This window comes from Sus scrofa, chromosome 2 (assembly GCF_054392235.1).
Source record: "Sus scrofa isolate SSC_HxYL_T2T_F1_AM1 chromosome 2, Sscrofa_HxYL_maternal_Yorkshire_Landrace_v2.0, whole genome shotgun sequence".
Lineage (NCBI taxonomy): Eukaryota > Metazoa > Chordata > Mammalia > Artiodactyla > Suidae > Sus > Sus scrofa.
The window spans coordinates 64,322,871-64,340,843 of record NC_139384.1 but is presented as its reverse complement, the minus strand read 5'-3'; the positions used below and the strand labels follow the sequence as shown (position 1 = coordinate 64,340,843).

General features: G+C 35.0%; 1 pseudogene; it reads right to left on the bottom strand.

Annotated features, from left to right (window-relative positions):
- Positions 1-2,282: 2,282 nt before the first annotated feature.
- Positions 2,283-3,352, bottom strand: LOC100522123 (aurora kinase A- and ninein-interacting protein pseudogene; annotated as a pseudogene).
- Positions 3,353-17,973: the final 14,621 nt, after the last annotated feature.

Below are 17,973 nucleotides of genomic sequence, written 5' to 3'. Positions count from 1 at the left end.
TAAACAACACAAAAAGACAACCCACAGAATGGGAGAAAATCTTTGCAAATGAATCAATAAACTGACAAGGGATTAATCACCAAAATTTATAAATACCTTCTGCAGCTCCATACCAAAAAACCAAATAACCCCATCAAAAAATGGGCAGAAATCTAAACAGATAGTTCTCCAAAGAAGACATACAGATGGCCCGGAAACACATGAAAAGATGTTCAACATCACTCATTATTAGAGAAATGCAAACCAAAACCACGATGAGGTACCACCTTCCACCAGCCAGAATGGTCAGCATCCAAAAGTCTACAAACAGTAAGTGCTGGAGAGGGGGTGGAGAAAAAGGAACCCTATTACACTGTTGGTGGGATTGTAAATGGTGCAACCACTGTGGAAAACAGTATGGAGATGCCTCAGAAAACTAAACATAGAACTACCATTTGATCCAGCAATCGCACTCCTGGGCATCTATCCAGAGAAAACCACGACTCACAAAGACGCATGTATTCCAATGTTCATTGCAGCACTATTTACAATAGCCACGACGTGGAAACAACTAAATGTCCATCGATAGAGGAGTGGATCAAGAAGATGGGGTACATATACCCAGTGGAATATTACTCAGCCATCAAAAGGAAAGAAATACCAGCATTTTTAGCAACATGGATGGACCTAGACACTATCATGCTAAATGAAGTGAGTCAGACAATGAGTCATCAACATCAAATGCTTTCACTGACATGTGGAATCTGAAAAAAGGCCAGACTGAACTTCTTTGCAGAACAGATGCTGCCTCACAGACATTAAAAAACTTATGGTCTCCGGAGGAGACAGTTTGGGGGGGTGGGGGGATGTGCTTGGGCTGTGGGATGGAAGTCCTGTGAAATCAGATTGTCATGATCATTATACAACTACAGATGTGATAAATTCATTTGAGTAATAAAAAAATAAATAAAGTGAAAAAAAAAAGAATATTCCCTCAGGCTAAATATCAAATTCTGATTGGGGCTATAAAGTTACTTGTTAAAATGTCAGAGTGACCTAAGAATGTACAAATCCTTGTAGGCATACAGTAAACCCTGTTAGAAACCTTTTTTTTTTTTTTTTTTGGTTAATAGTCATTTATTTGGATTCATAGTTTTACAAAAGTGGCTCTACCCCACCTAGTAGTAGAAGAAGGACATAGTCACATTTAGGTTGTTATACAGGTCAGTCTTTTTTAGGGAGATGTTTAAATATAGAGTATGTAACTTAAAATTTGTTACCACAAAAATAACAAAACTATATAATCATTTTGCCTCTCTTGCCATCATCCCTACCCCTGTAGACCTGGATCTGGGAGATTTGCCTTCACCTAAAAAAGTGTCATGATCCATTTTCACAAGCTTAAGTTGAGTGGGTAAGACTACAGCCAGAGATTAAAAGAACACATATCCATAAGAAGTAATATCCCAGTCAGGCATCTGAAAAGAGCAGAGAGGTTGCTCAGTGCAAGCCAAGTAGAAGGCTGTTCAGTGGAGGAATGCATACCTGCCCTGCCCCCTCAGTGTTCACCAGAAACTCATGCAGGGAATTTACTAGCCACCACTTCCTCAGGGGAGGCACGATGCCAATCATACTGTCTCAACAAGTGGTACTATCTCTTTATTTATAAAGAAAATGCTCAATAACAGCATCATCCCATGCCTCCCTCTTTCTCATGAATGATCTTTTTAAAACAAAGATCTTACATTACCCTACTCAAAAAAATTCCTCTGAAGATACTTTGAGGTATTTTTTGTTTGGCCATGCCCATGGTATGTGAAGTTCCTGGGTCAGGGATCAAACCCAGACAATAGCAGCCACCCAAGCTGCTGCAGAGACAAGACAACACTGGATCCCCAACCCACTACACCACAAGAGAACTCCCTCAAAAAAAAAAAAAAAAAAAAAAGTAAAGAAAAAGGAAAAGGGGGTTGCAATCATGGCTCAGCAGTAACAAACCTGACCAGTATCATGAAGATGCTGGTTTGCTGGTTCAATCCCTGGCGTTCTTCAGTGGAGTAAGGATCTGAGGTTGCCATGAACTGCAGCATAGGTGACAGATGTGGCTCATATTTGGCATTGCTTTGGCTGGGATGTAGGCCAGAGCTTATGGCTCCTATTCAACCCCTAGTCTTGGAACTTCCAATATGCTGTAGGTGTGACCCTAAAAAAACAAAAAAAACAAACAAACAAAAAACTCCCTGAAGATATTTTCTTCTATGTCATTTCAAGGCACTTTCAGAACCAAACCCTCACAAAGACGTTTACAGTTGGTGCCTGATAACTTGATTACCTTCAGAGTCCTGGGTAAAGAGCGAATCAGGCTTCAGATTTAACTTAGTGATCCTATCCTGGCACTGAGCCCAAGGGCTGTTAGGAAACTGCCCTAAGCCCTGATTCTGGTCATTGGTTACATCTCAGAAAGGAGCTCTAGAGTTTTGGGCAATGACCTGCTGGCCCCAAGAATCCTCAGTGAAAAGCTGGCTCCAAGAGTCCTTGTCATTCTTTTCACTGTCCCAGGAAATCACAAGAGTAGAACAAGGACTTTGTTTCACTGTTTCTGTGTCTGTTATACTTCAGAATTCCTTGTATGTTTGAAGAAGGACAGGGGACTAACTGTTTCTTTTGGAAGACACATTTTCCAAGTTAGTTTTGTTCAAGAGGTGATGGCCCTTGTGCCCAGGTGTTTTACTGTGTCTCTCCACACTCTAATAGTTATTTTTCTTAGATCCATGAAGCCATTCCCTTTTCCAAGAAGAAACTTCTCCCTCCTTTTGGTCCAGCAAGTAAGAACTCTCCATGTCTTGGGTGAAGGAACGGGCCAGTGAGGCTTCACCCTCTTTAACACAGACTAAGGTATCAGGCTGGAACAAAGCACAGTCAAGCATGGGGTTCCCATTTCATGGTGGCAATTATTACAGAGAGACTGTGGAGAAAGTCTAGCTTCCTGGATGTCTGCAGGGATTGAAGTGGCTAAAGGGGGGGCTGTGCAATCATCCCCCAAGCCCTGGATCAGATGGTCTAGCTGGGCTGCTTCTTCCTTAGACTCTTGGTTGGTCTGACTTTCTATATGAGATGAAACATTCCTCTGGTTATCACCATTTGTCTTTCCTGGCTTCAAGGTAAAGAAGGAAACAATACTGGACTACCGAGTGCCTGCAGGTGGATGACTTCTTTGAGTGAAAGAAATCTTAGCCTTTCTCTCTCCAGGAAAAATTGTTAGCATATTGGTGCCTGACTTGATTAAATGTGTCTGTGCTTTCCACCTCTTTAGTGCCACTACATCCAGCCACATGCTGCAGGCCTCCTCCTCCTTCAGGCCTCTCCACCTCATGGCTGGTGAAGAGACCACGCCAAAGCAACTCATGGCAACACCTCAGGTGACCTCAGAGAACCACCAATGTTTTAGATATCACACCAATGCTGGGGCCAGAGCAATGGCATGTCCCAAACCCTGTTAGAAACTTATGAGGTGATTAGTTTCAGTTAAAAAAAAATTACTTTTTTTTTTCAGTCATCAATTCATTTTATGACAAGTAATAACCTTAAAATCAGATGAAAACAGAAAAAGAAAATGAAAATTGTGAACATAAAGTTCCTAAATAAAATACTAGAAAAATAAATGATTTCATATGCATCATAATTAACTAACATCTACTCCAATAAATCAAGTAGAGTTGAACAAATCCAGTAGACAAATGGCAATTCATATAAGAAAAAACCTATATACATTTTAATAGATATTAAAGGCCATTATCATTTAGGGGAAACTACACAATACCAAGAAAAAAGTGAGGAACATTTATATACACATACAGTTGCTAAAACCATCAGAAGTTTGACAATACCAAATACCAACAGAAAACAGAGACAGCTTGCAAAATTTAGAATTTCTAGCTTTTTTTTGGAGTGTTAAATTGCTAATTGCTACAACTGCAAACACTGATGAGATGTTGGGGACTATATATAACTGAAGAAGTATATACTGAAAAATGCCATTAAGGAATATTATGTAAGATAGTCTTACAAAAATGCACAAAAGATATTTATAACATGTGAATTGCAGCACTGTTTGTAAGAGCCATAAAATTGGAAATAAGATAAAAAGTTTTCCAAAAGAATGGGTAAATAAGTTTAAGTTATTTGAGTTATTACTAATATCAAACAATAGTTGCAAGCAGTAAGCACAAAAGTTTAAAAGACTGAGAACTACATATTTCAAGATTAATATATACCAAAAACACAAAAATGAGTTTTAAAAAGGGTATAGTGTGACCAACGTAATTTATAATTTATGAGATACCCATAGTCATAAATTTTACAGGATAATTTTGTCTCAGATGAATTTTGTTTTCTAAATCTAATTTAGTAAATCACAGTCTTTTTTATTACTCAATGAATTAAAATGCTGTAAAATTGGTTGTGATGATCATTGTACAACTATAAATATAATAAAGAAATACTTCTAATGGATGCTTAGAGCATTTTAGTACAACAACTTCATAGGAATTCCAAGATAGGGAAAGAACTATTTCAGGAGGCTTTTGTATCATGGAGTGAATCCCAATATGATTGAACCCAAATATGATTTATGAAAAAACACCACAATTTTGTTAGGTTATTTTTTTTTCTGATGGAAGCCCTTAACTGAGATATAGTAGTAAGCAGGATGAGATGGCCACTCAATTTGCAATTTTCTTTTTAAAAGCAGCAATGATTCAGGAGGCAGAAGCAATAGATATGAAAAATATTCCCCAGAGAATCACTGATCAAAAATGACTAGACCAGATGACTGGTACCACAGCCTGCCACAGCACAGCCTGGTATACCTGGACATTGGTTGAATGCCTAAGCTCTGGCTGCAGAGAGTAAGAAAAATATAAGCAAAATGAAGACTCACAGCATTAACAAATCTGACTAGTATCCATGAGGACATGGCCTTGCTCAGTGGGTTAAAGATCCAGCATTGCTGTGAGCTATGGTGTAGGACACAGACACAGCTTGGATTTGGCATTGCTGTGGCTGTGGCATAGGCTGGCAGCTGCAGCTCTGATTCAACCCCTAACCTGGGAAATTCCATATGCTGCAGGTAGGGTTAAAACAAAACAAAACAAAACAAAACAAAAAAGGCAAATAAAAGAACAGGAGAATTCCCCTAAAGGCACAAAAAATGAAACAGATGTCTGAGTTCTAAGAGACACCAAGCTCAAAAAAGAGGTGGTAAGAATGGCTATATAAAGTAATGCAGATAGATTTAAAAAGGAACTAGAAACTATAAGAAAGAGCCAAGAAAAATGACACAGCTCATTTACAGAGCAAAAGCTTAGCTACAGGCAATGAACAACAGAATGAGTAAAGTAGAAGAAAAAAAATAAGTGACTTGGAAGATAAAATAATGGAAATCACCCAATAAGAACAGGAGAGAGAAAGCTAAAAAAAAAAAAAAAAAAAAAAAAAAAGAACTGAAAGCACTCTAAAAGATCTATGTTATAATATAAAATGTGCCAATCTAAGTATAATAGGGTTCCCAGAAGGAGAAGAAAGAAAAAAGTTTATTGAAAATGTGTTTGAAGAAAATTATGGCTGAAAAATGTCCAAATCTTTGGAAAGAAACAGATTACCATATACAGAAAGCACAGAGGGCCTCAAATAAGTCACCCAAAACAGACATATACCAAGACCTATTACAATAAAGATGCTAAAATTTAAAGATAAGGAGAGAATTCTAAAGGCATCAAGAGAAAAACATAGTTAATTATAAGGGAACCCCAATAATGCTATCAGCTGATTTCTCTACAGAAACACTACAGGCCAAAAGGGAGTAGCAAGATATATTCAAAGTTCTAAAGGGGAAAAAGTTGCATCATATAATACTCTACTTAGCAATACAATCATTTAAATTAAAAGGAGAAATAAAGAATTCCTCAGACAAGCAAAATAGAATAAAATAAAAGAACATAGCAGTACTAAACCTATCCTAAAATAAATATTGAAAGGTCTCCACAAAATAGGAAAGAAGTAAGAAGATATAGGATGGAGGAAATTGCAATTGGAAAGTCACCACTTAAACCAGTATACACACAAAAAGAAAAAAAAAAAAAACTATTTGTGAAAGTGATGATAAAAACAAGGAAGAGCAATAGCATAAACATGAAAGTGTAAAAGAGGATACCAAAATAATTAAATGTGAGGAAGGTGAGTAAGAAAATCTATACTTTTTTTAGAATGTGTTTGAGTCTATATGACTGTCAGTCAAAATCCAACAGATATAAGGAGTGGTTTAAAATGACAATACATAGCTCTCAATAATTGCTTTAAATACCAATGGACTGAATGCACCAATCAAAAGACTTAGAGTGGCAGACTGGATAAAAAACCAGGAGCCTACAATACACTGCCTACAAAAGACTCATTTTAGGGCAAAGTGTACATATATATATGTGTGTGTGTGTGTGTGTGTGTATATATATATATATATATATACATAAATTGAAAGTGAGGGGATGGAAAAGATTATTCCATTTTATGCCAGTGAAAATGACAGGAAATCAGGAGTCACAATACTCCTATCAGACAAAATAGACTTTATTTATTTTTTATTTTTTTGTCTTTTGTCTTTTGTTGTTGTTGTTGTTGTTGCTATTTCTTGGGCCGCTCCCACGGCATATGGAGGTTCCCAGGCTAGGGGTTGAATCGGAGCTGTTGCCACCGGCCTACGCCAGAGGCACAGCAACACAGGATCCGAGCCACGTCTGCAACCTACACCACAGCTCACGGCAACACCGGATCGTTAACCCACTGAGCAAGGGCAGGGACCGAACCCGCAACCTCATGGTTCCTAGTCGGATTCGTTAACCACTGCGCCACCACGGGAACTCCCAAAATAGACTTTAAAACAAATGCTATAATGAAAGACAAAGAAGGGCACTATGAAATGATAAAAAAAATCAATCAAGAGAGGAATATTACATTTTTCAATGTATATGCCCCTAATACAGGAGCACCCAAATACATACAACAAATACTAATAGACATAAAAGGAGATGGAGTTCCTTTCATGGCTCAGTGGTTAATGAACCCAATTAGGATCTATGAGGATGTGGGTTCGATCCCTGGCCTTGCTCAGTGGGTTAGGAATCCAGCATTGTGGTGAGCTGTGGTGTAGGTCACAGACAGATCTGGCATTGCTGTGACTGTGGCATAGGCTGACAGCTGTAACTCGATTCGACCCCTTTTCTGGGAACTTGCATAGGCAGCAGGGGCAATCCTAAACAAAAAAAAAAAAAAAAAGAAAGAGAAGAAAAAAAGGAAAAATAAAAAAGATGTAAAAGGAGAAATAGGTGGGAGTGGATTAATAGGATTTCAGCATTCTGCTCACAACAATGGACAGATCCCCTCCCTAGACAGAAAATCAACAAGGCAACACAGATCCCAAATGATATAATAGAACAGTTAGACTTACTTGATATTTTCAAGATATTATATCAAAAAACAAAAAAAAAAACAGAGTATACATTCTTTTCAAGTGTACATGGAAAATTCTGTCACAATGACCATATACTGGGACATAAACTAACCTCAACAAATTTAAGAGTGTAGAAATTATTCCAAGTATCTTCTTTGCTCAAAATGGCATGAAACTAGAAAACTAACACAAAGAAAGAAATGAGAAAAATCCTACTACCTGGAGACTAAAGCAAACACTACTAAAAAACCAATGGGTCACCCAGGCAGTGGGAGACAAGGCACCAGAGCGAGATGTTAGTATTAACAAATTGAATCCAAAAATATATTAAATGATCACACACCATGACCAAGTGGGATTCATCTCAAGTACACAAGGATGCTTCAACATAAGCAAATAAATCAATATAATATACCACATTAACAAAAGGAAATTCCAAAGCCACATTATCATCTCAATAGATGCACAAAAAAACATTTGACAAAATTTAACACCCATTTAAGATAAAAAATCTTACTATAGTGTGTATAGAGGGTGGTGCCTCTTCAAACAATTAAAACTTGAACTACCACATAATCCAAAAATGCAGCTTTTGTATATGTATCTAAAAAAAGCTAAAACAAACTTGAAAAGAGGATGTATACCTCTATTCTTATTGAAGCATTATTCCTAACTGACACAAACTAAGTGGTATCTGTCAAATGATCAATAAATAAGGAGGATATGCCCTATGTAATTTCATCCACGCTAAGAAAGAAAGCTTTCCATTTGTGATCAGATAAACCTTGAGGATATTATCCAAAATGAAGTACCAGAGACAAAAAAAAATACAAATACTGTATAATATCACTTATGTGTGGAATCCCCCCAAAAAACAAATGCACAGAAACAGAAATTAGAGTGGTGGTTACCAGGTAATGGGAGGGGAAAATGTAAGAAAATGTTGGTGAGATGATAACAAATTTCACTTAGAAGATGAGAAATCTGTAGATATCTAATAAGCATATGAATATATGCTTATAGTTAACAATAATGTATTGTAAAGTTGAAAAATACAAAACATTTAAAAGAAAAGAAATAGCAAAAAAGAGAATCAACAGTGTTGAAAATGTGAAAGCAATTGAAAAGAATCTATAAAATTAAAAATATTTTTAAAAAAATTATAAAACATTATCTTGCTAACCAAGAAGAAAAAATAGAAAACTCACAAAGCAACAATATGAAAAATTAAAAGGGATCACTAATTCACTCAGGAACATTAAAAAGATAATTAGGCATACTGTGAAGCAATTCTGGGATACAAATTGGATAACTTAGATGAAATGGGCAAAACAATCTACCTAAAACTCACACAGGAAAAACAGATTATCTCTAAAGACCTGAATAAAATATGAGTGAATATTATGAGGTAAAAGAAGCTAGTCTGAGAAGGGTATAACTTGTATCATTCTAATTTTATGACTTTCTGGAAAATGTCACTCTATAGCGACCTTAGAAAGATGAAGAATTCCCAGGGAGGAAGGAGAGTACAATTAATTATGTGAACAGAGTAATTTTTAAGGAGATGAATCTCCTCTTCTTAACAATATTGGCCACATGACATTATGTATTTGTCAAAGATTCACAGATTTTTAATGATCAAAGAGTGAACCTCAAAGTATGTAAAAATTTTAAAAGAAGTCAACACATCCAAGAAGGATATGAAGACTGTGACAAGATAATCTAACTGAATGGCAAATTTATGAAATAACTTCACTGAGGGAAATGTAGGGTAAGGTTCTGACCTAAGTAACTTTGGAAATGAGTGGAATCTCTGAAACTAAAGAAAAAAAAGTACATATGTATTGCACTCTAGTGATAAAGTTCACACAGGGCTATGGATTAATTCTGATACCACTACATATGAATAATAGATTAAAAATTAAAGTGAATAGACAGTAGGTTGTGTGACCAAGTTTTCACAATATTAGAGTAGTTTATGGGTAAGCAAGGGGAACAGACACTAGATATATCCACGTGTTAAAAAGACAGAGTTGGATATTAATTTACTCATTACAACTCCATGATAGCATAATATATAACAAGTTGTTTCATATAGAAATGCAAGTTTTATTCATTTGGTAGCAAACACATTTATTCCCTGTTTCTGTCTCTTGAGAGGGTCTAGAAGCCATGATATCCACAGTGGCAATAATCATACCTAGTGTCTTGACTTTGGTTCCTAATACCATTCTCCAGTAAAATGAAATTTTAAAGCCATTTTAAAGCATTTTGGAGAAATTGCTAATTCTATGATAGTGGTTGGAATTATGCAGATGGACCTATAGCATTTTGTAATTTCATAAATTAAGGATGAAAAATCCGCTTGGTTTAGGGTATATCAAAAGGACTTAGGAATCCACTAAAGAGCTCTCTATGGTCAAGGCTAGAAATTTTTGAGTAAAAAATATATATTTATAAATATAGAATCATATTGTAACTTAGTCCAAAGTATAAAATAAATTATCCAGAGTTTCCATTGTAACTCTGCAGGTTAAGAACCCAATATAGTGTCTGTGAGGCTGGAGGTTCAATCCCTGTCCTCACTCAGTGGGTTGATTATCCAGCATTGCCACAAGCTGTGGAGCAATTTGCATATGTGGCTTGGATCTTGTGTTGCTGTGGCTGTGATGCAGGCCTGCAGCTGCAGCTCCAATTTGATCTGTAGCTCAGGAAATTCCATATGTCACAGCTGTGGCTATAAAAAGAAAAAAAAAATCCATGAATTCATATAGAATACATATATATATATTCAGTAAGCATATAAATATGAGGGAGGAAGGAACATATGTTCCAGGCTGAAGAATTTCAAATAATATATTTATAATTCATCATCAGTGAAAAGGAGTGTAACCAAACACTCCATACAAGTGGCCTGTGATTTCATTCCAAAGAATACTATGGTAAAAAAAAAAAGATAGGGGAGAAAAGAGATTAATTTTGCATTAGGGAAAACTAAGGTAATATTGTTTCATACTATTATCTAGGTCAATATCAACAGTGATAAATCATATTGATACCCTTGATGCTTTGAAATGGGAATGGCATTTTCCATGTGGTCTCCCCCACAAAAAACCCAAATCACAGTTTAATGATGAGAAAAACATCAAATGTATTCTAATAAGATGGCATACCATGAAATATCTTACTGATACACTTCAACATTGTTAAGAGCATTAAAAACAAAAAGTCTTAAAAATAAGCATAATCAAATATAGCTGAAGGAGAGCCTAAAATTGAAATAGACATAAAATGGATGGTCTCTGGAGTAGAAGACAACTATTAAAAGACTAAGTAAACATGAATAAAATATAAACTTTAGTTAACAATGATATATTAACATTACTTTAGCAATTGTAACAAATTTGGCAGCTAATAAGATGAAAATTGGAGGAAAGTGGTGCAAAATATATTAAAATCTCTGTACTCTTTTCTCAAATTTTATGTAAATTTAACATGGTTCTATGAAAAAAAATATTTTGAGCACAAAAATATTTGTTTTGTTAAATTTTAAATTTTACATTTTACTAAAATAATTTAATATAAAATATTTAATCTTGAAGTGACATAAGATTAAAATTCTAATGTAATCAATTAACTGGTTTGATCTATAGTGATTTAAATTGTGTCAAGAAAAATCAAGGCAACTTTTCAGTCAACTTTTAAATCTCAAATAGTTGTGGCCCCATTACTTGGATAAATATATATATAAATTTATATATATTTTATATATATTTATTTACTATCAAAATTATGGACAATTTTTCATTCTATTTTTCCATGTAAGAGTTACTTTTATCATAAAATAGAGTAAGTTTACAATAGCTTTTAAGAATGGACTCCTTGAAAGGAAAAATATAAGTGAACCAGTTATTTTGTAGTAAACTCAGGGAAATTTAAGAAATATATATGGACAATATTAATAACCACAATAACAATCTGGTGAGTAGAATTAATTTCTATGTTCAAAACTCTGATCTTTTTCTTGTCACAGTTATTATTCACAAACAAATATATGACCCTGATAATTAGCAAATTAAAATATATTTCCACAATCTAATGTACAGCAAGGTGACAATAGTTAAAATGACTGCATTGTATTCTTGAAAGGTGCTTTAAGAGTAGAACTTTGTATCCATAATAACCAAAACAACATGATATTTATGTGAGGTGAAGGATATGTTATCTAAGCTTCTTGTTGTAAATATTTGCAGTATTTACATGGATCAGTTAATTACATTGCACACCATATACAAGGTAGAGTGAGATATGCCAATTATATCACAATAAAAGTGGTAAATTAGCATTATGTGTGAATAAAATAACTCAGTTAAGCTATAAAACTAACTGTCATAAGGACTTATAATAGGTTAGATAACAATACTTGGTCCACTATGGCTGACTGTTGAATAAGAGATGAAAAAACAGAGAGCAGAGAATACATTGGTAGCAGTGTATTACGCATAGCCAGCTGATCATGACACTCAAGAGAGCCCAGAGTATTAGGAAATGCACTCTGGAGAAGGGCAAAAACATCATAGAGAAATTCATCAGTGGGCTGCCCATTTTGGGCAAGTTCAGTTATCATAGATACCTCTATGTAAACAGAGGGGCATTTATAAGTGGGAATACAAGGATCCAGAAGTAACAGACGCCTTAACAGCCCCACTGGTGTAGTGGTATCTTGCAAGATTCCCCAAATTAGTAGACTCCATGCCACAAATACTTCAGAGGAAATGTGAACCATTCACAGAATGTCCATGGACCATATCTCTCTTAAAGTTAGATAAATGTGTAGCTTAATTTATAGAACCAACAAAGATAAAGACTTAGAAAATGGAGCTCCCATGTGGCTCAGCTGGTTAAAGGTCTGGTGTTGTCACTATAGCAGTTGGGTTGCTGCTGTGGGGCAGTTTCAATCCTTGGCTTTCAAACTTCCACATGCCACAGGTGTAGCCAAAAACAAAAACAAAACAACCAACCAAACAAAAAAGATGTAGGACATGAAAAACAAATGCCAGACATCATGAAAAAAAATATACAGTCAAACAATTTGTCTCTTGTTTTCACTTAATTCAGTCTCAGATTTCATCCAATGAAAAGACACCAGGTCAACTGAAGAATGGGCTCAAAATTCAACAATAATTTCATGTGCTCACTATATACCAATCCTTCTCAAAGAAACTGTGGTCATATGCAGGAGTGGATTTTTTATCTTGGGCTTATATAAAAAATTACCACAGGGTAGATGGAAAAAAACACAGGTATTTATTTTCTTAGGGTTATGGATGTTGGCAAGTCTAAAATGAAGGTGCTGGGTAAATTTGTTCTCAGTAAGGCATCATCCTAGTTCATAGAAAGCTGCTTTGGAGTTCCCGTCATGGCACAGTGGTTAACGAATCTGACTAGGAACCATGCAGGTTCGATCCCTGGCCTCGCTCAGTGTGGGTTAAGGATCTGGCATTGCCATAAGCTGTGGTCCAGGTCGCAGACATGGCTCAGATCCTGCATCGCTGTGGCTCTGGCAAAGGCCAGCAGCTACAGCTCCAATTAGACCCCTAGCCTGGGAATCTCCATATGCCAAGGGTAAGGCACTAGAAAAGACAAAAAAAGAAAAGAAAAAAAAAAAAAAAAAAGAAAGCTGCTTTATCTCCAAGTCCTCACATGGCCTTTCCTTAGTGCTGGTGAAGAGAGAGAAAAGTTGAGCTCTGGTCTCCTTCTTCTTATAAACACACTAATCCTAAAGATCAAAGACTTACCTGTATGGTCTAAACTTTGAGATTTGTAAAAGCCCTGTCTCTAAATACCTTCATATTGGAGTTTAAGATATCCAAAGTAGTAATGAAATCCAAGCCATAGCACAGAGAATGGGCACACTAGGGTAGGAAAACAAACAAAGAAACAAAAAAAAAAAACCCAGGTAATTATTTTCTTAGGGTTCTGGATATTGGGAAGACTAAGAACAAGGTGCTGTGTAACTTGGTTCTCAGTAAGGCCTCTTCCTAGTTTATAGAAGGCTGTCTTATATCCTTGTCCTCACATGGCCTTTTAACAGTTGTTGGTTACAGAGTCTGAACTGACCCTAAAGTGTTCTCTTATAATGGAATGTTGTTCCTTGCTATATCCATTCACTTACATGGGGAATTGGTGCTTTCTATTAAGTTTACTTTAGGCTCTTTATGGTAGAGTTCTAGGTCCCCAATTTAGGACTGATGTTTTACCAAAGGCACATAAAGCGTTTTCTCCAAATCAAAAGCTAGTCCTTCCAGAAGATGATTTGAGCTCCTCATTCCAGTATGCTTCTTGTTGGCAGGTTGAAAACTACTGTGAAATTTTATACTGGAAGGGAACCTTATTTTTACTGAGCTCATCAACTTGTTAGGTATATTCTGTGAGCCACAACACATGATTTACCTGGTCTGTGCTACAGAAAGCCAACCTCTAGGAATGGCAATCAAGGGATCCCTTCTCTAAGACTTCTTCTGCAGTATGGCTTATGGAGTGTTCCATATATCATTATGTTCTCCCATTTCCCCCATCCCCTTTCAGTTCTGAAATATTCATTCTCCAGTGGAGTGCTAGCATCAGACACTATCAGCTACTCCCTCTCATGCCATTGTTCTTAGCTGAGAAAAACTACCTAGCCCAAGGCTATGCTCCCTTCCTGGGGTAGGTCACATTCAAACAATGCTCCTGTGGGTACACAAAGGGACCCATGTACCCTACTGCAGGAGACTTGATAAGGGCATGTTTGAATTCCTTCTGGGCTAGCTGAAAACTTGTGACTATATGGTTAAAAATAATGCTACACCCAATTCTGTTTCCTTTATCTCAAAGTGAGTTGATCCTAAAGGCACACCACAATAACTTCCTGAATGTGTGAACCTAAGTTATGTCTACCTATTTATAAATAGTCCTATATTACCTTCAATTATGATACCAAGGTTCACTGTAATTTCAGTTTCATGGTGGAATTCTGAGTGATATGTCCATTTTTCCCTTTTATATAGAATTTGTGTTGATGATCATTAGCATGCTCTGTGGGAATCCACAGAACATTTGATCTACATTGCTCAAAGTCTATTTACCCCATCTGACAGTAGCAACCTGTGCTACTAGACCATCATTGTGACAAATATGAGACTGAGGCAAACCAATATTCAGAACAGGAGTATGAAAATATATTGAAAATGATTGTTTTTTCTTTAGTGACTTATTTTTTCCACTAGAGTTGATTTACAGTGTTTTGTCAATTTCTACTACAGAGCAAAGTGACCCAGTCATACACATATATATATGTGTATGTATATATCCTCCATCTTTTTATCTCATTATCCTCCATCAAGTAATTGTTAAGCTGTTGCTGAAGGTGTTATTTGAAACCCGATATATTACCTTTCCATAATGTACTGCTTGTACTTAGGAGGTTTTGCACAGGAAATAATATAGCTTGCCTTTAAAAGTAGATATCACTCAGGTAGTCAATTATGTTCTAAATCAGAGTAATATTTGACACTCTGACAAGAGTCAGCACCCTAGAATACGCTCCCTTTCCAAAATAAAAACAAACACAAACAAAATAATAATTATTACAGCTCACTTGGATCAAGAAATTACAGTATTTTATGCTTTTATGGAGGCAATTTTCCCCCTAACTATTCCATGAAAAAGATGTATATATAGTTTTACAGCTGTGGAAGGTGATCCTTAGAGGAGTGGTAAAATAGAGCCAAAAAAAGGTGAATTTCCTAGACTGTGAAATGAAAAGTAAAACAATAATAAAATTATGAAAATTATCCCAGAGTAAAATTGCAATTTCTTAGTATAAGAAAATACAACCTGTTATAACAGTCCTTGCTATTATCATGCATTTTATTATAGAAACACAAATATGTAAGTATAAAATTATAAATTATAGACACAAACTAATTGAAACTTACAACGTGTAGTAATTCTCTCAAAAACAAAAACAAAAACAAAAAACAAAAAAAAATTCTACCTGGGTTTGACAAAATCTTGTCTTTCAAAATTCTTTAATTCCCCTTCCTTATCAAAGTTTAAACAAATAAAGTCAGAATCAGATTAGACCACTCCTTAGTGTATTTTAAAATCATTATCTCTTTCCAAAGACATTCATTTAAGGTTTTTCTTGTAAGTAATTCTCTCTTATTTTAATGAATCATAGCATTCTGAATGCATGAAGGAGAGTATGTTGAAGTATTTGGAACCTGTATTTTCCCAATACTTACTGATGACACAGACTTGCAGTAACTTAGTGCCTATTTGTATGTCTTTGTAAATTATTCCTCCAGACTTTGAAAAAAGCAAAAAAAAAAGAGTGAAGATACAATTAAAACAAACACAATTTGTTTGTTGATGAATATGATGTTTATTGATAGACACATGATGTTCATAGAAATACTGGAATTTTTAAATAAAATTATATTGGGTTATTTTTTAATGTTATATATTTTCTGACATTTATATTTCTATTCAATTCTTGAGGATTTGCAATTTTCATCAAACTGGATATGTATATAATGAATCTCCACCTCCTCAATTGGGATAGTAATTGTAAACTTGTTTGTTTTAATTATTCATTGTCACAAAATATTTCAGTTATGCTGGTGGAATCATGTCATTTTTAACCTGAAAAAAATTTTCTAGTATGTACTCTTCGCCCAAGAAGGAAGATAAAAAATAGGTAACAAAATCTAAGGTTTGGCTGTTCAAGATATTGTGCACATATACACACAAATAAAAGTCAATCTAAGAAAGAAATGGAAAATTTCATTCTAGCCAATAGGAGGATTATAACTTCTCAAAGAGCTCTGAGAATTGAACCTATGAGGAAAAGTTGGAAGTTAGTATATATATATGATTTTGCTGAAGATATACATGCAATCAAGCAAACATCATGGTAGAAGTTTGCTATTTTTGCAAGAGACAGACATCTTAGACAATGGGTTTAGTGCTTTGCTCAGTATGGGAAGATGAAAGAAAATGAGTTCATAAAATTTTCTCCTGAAAAAAATCTAACTCTCTGAGGGCCAGCTCTGACAGTTTTCCCAGAGCACAAAATTCCACATCCTGATTTTCACTCAGAAATCCTTTGAGAGTATATGGTCAGCAATAGCAGTGTTTATTGATTTGATTCTTATATAACTGGTTATTGAGAAAATTCTTTAGTTTATAAATCCCTCCCTTTTGGTGTTATTTTGGTCAAGTTCGGGGAAACATTTTATGATCAGTTTGGCCTCACAGTGCTAGGAATGCTCATTTCCAGGTCAGGGAAGGATTTCATTGATAAGCCATTCAATGTACTATTATTGGACTATGACCTTTTAACAGTAGCCAAAACCTTTTGGACTGGCGCTCTTACTGTTATGATCCAGGATATTATTCACCCTTGTTGCTTCTGAGTGTATCTGAAGTTGTTCTAATACGATCATTGATCTTATACAGCTACGTAGTTGGTCATTTGTTTTAAGTTCCTAGTCATCATGATTATTGTCAGAGGCTCAGTCATGCATCTAGTAAGGCAAGAAACAATAATCTTGCAAAATAGGTATATTACAAGTAATATTGTTAGTAACATCAATAAGATCATAAGCATTCAAGCTAAGAACTTCCATTAGATGTGGCTTAGTATCTCCCCCCATCATCTCTTCCAATCTGTTCTGAACCAACCACAATCTTTAAGGGTAATAATATTTTGGCATCCTATATAAAGTTCACCAAAAATATCTACATTTCCAAGGTAAATTGTGGTTCATCATGATTCCTTACAAGATTGGGAAAGGAGTACTATCTTCTAAGGAGTTACCTAGCTGGCATCAGAAGAAGAAGAAAAAAAAGAGCTCTTTATATTTGAACAGATATTTCTTTGAGGAGGTCTGATTAATGTGTAACATAGATGCACAATACACACTGGAGGGATGGATGGAGATCCAAATGGGCAGAGGAAAATTCTATGCTCAAAATTTTTCTTGTATTGCTATAAAATAGAGACTTTATTTTATCAATATATTACTAATTTTCTTCTGCTAAGTAAGTATATACATGCAATTACTTTGAGACAATAAATGTGACAAATTTAAAAATTGGTTTTGCAAAGAAAATAGTTACAAATATGTATTTATTTATATAGCTACTTATTTACAAACATATACACATGTCTCCAAAGACAAAGAAATTACAGTCACCTGTAAGATAATAATATAAAATAATTTGTATGGGTCACCTTATTGTACAACAGAACTTGATGAAACATTATAAATCAATTAAATTTCACTAATAATAATAACCAAATATATCATATTTAGAAATTTAATTTATTTTGCAATTTTTCTCAATCTTAATCCCACGTTCACAACTTTTTGTTTTTGTTGTTGTTGTTACTTAATATTTCTGTCCAATTGTTTTTCCTATCTCACATGAAAAAAGTAAAG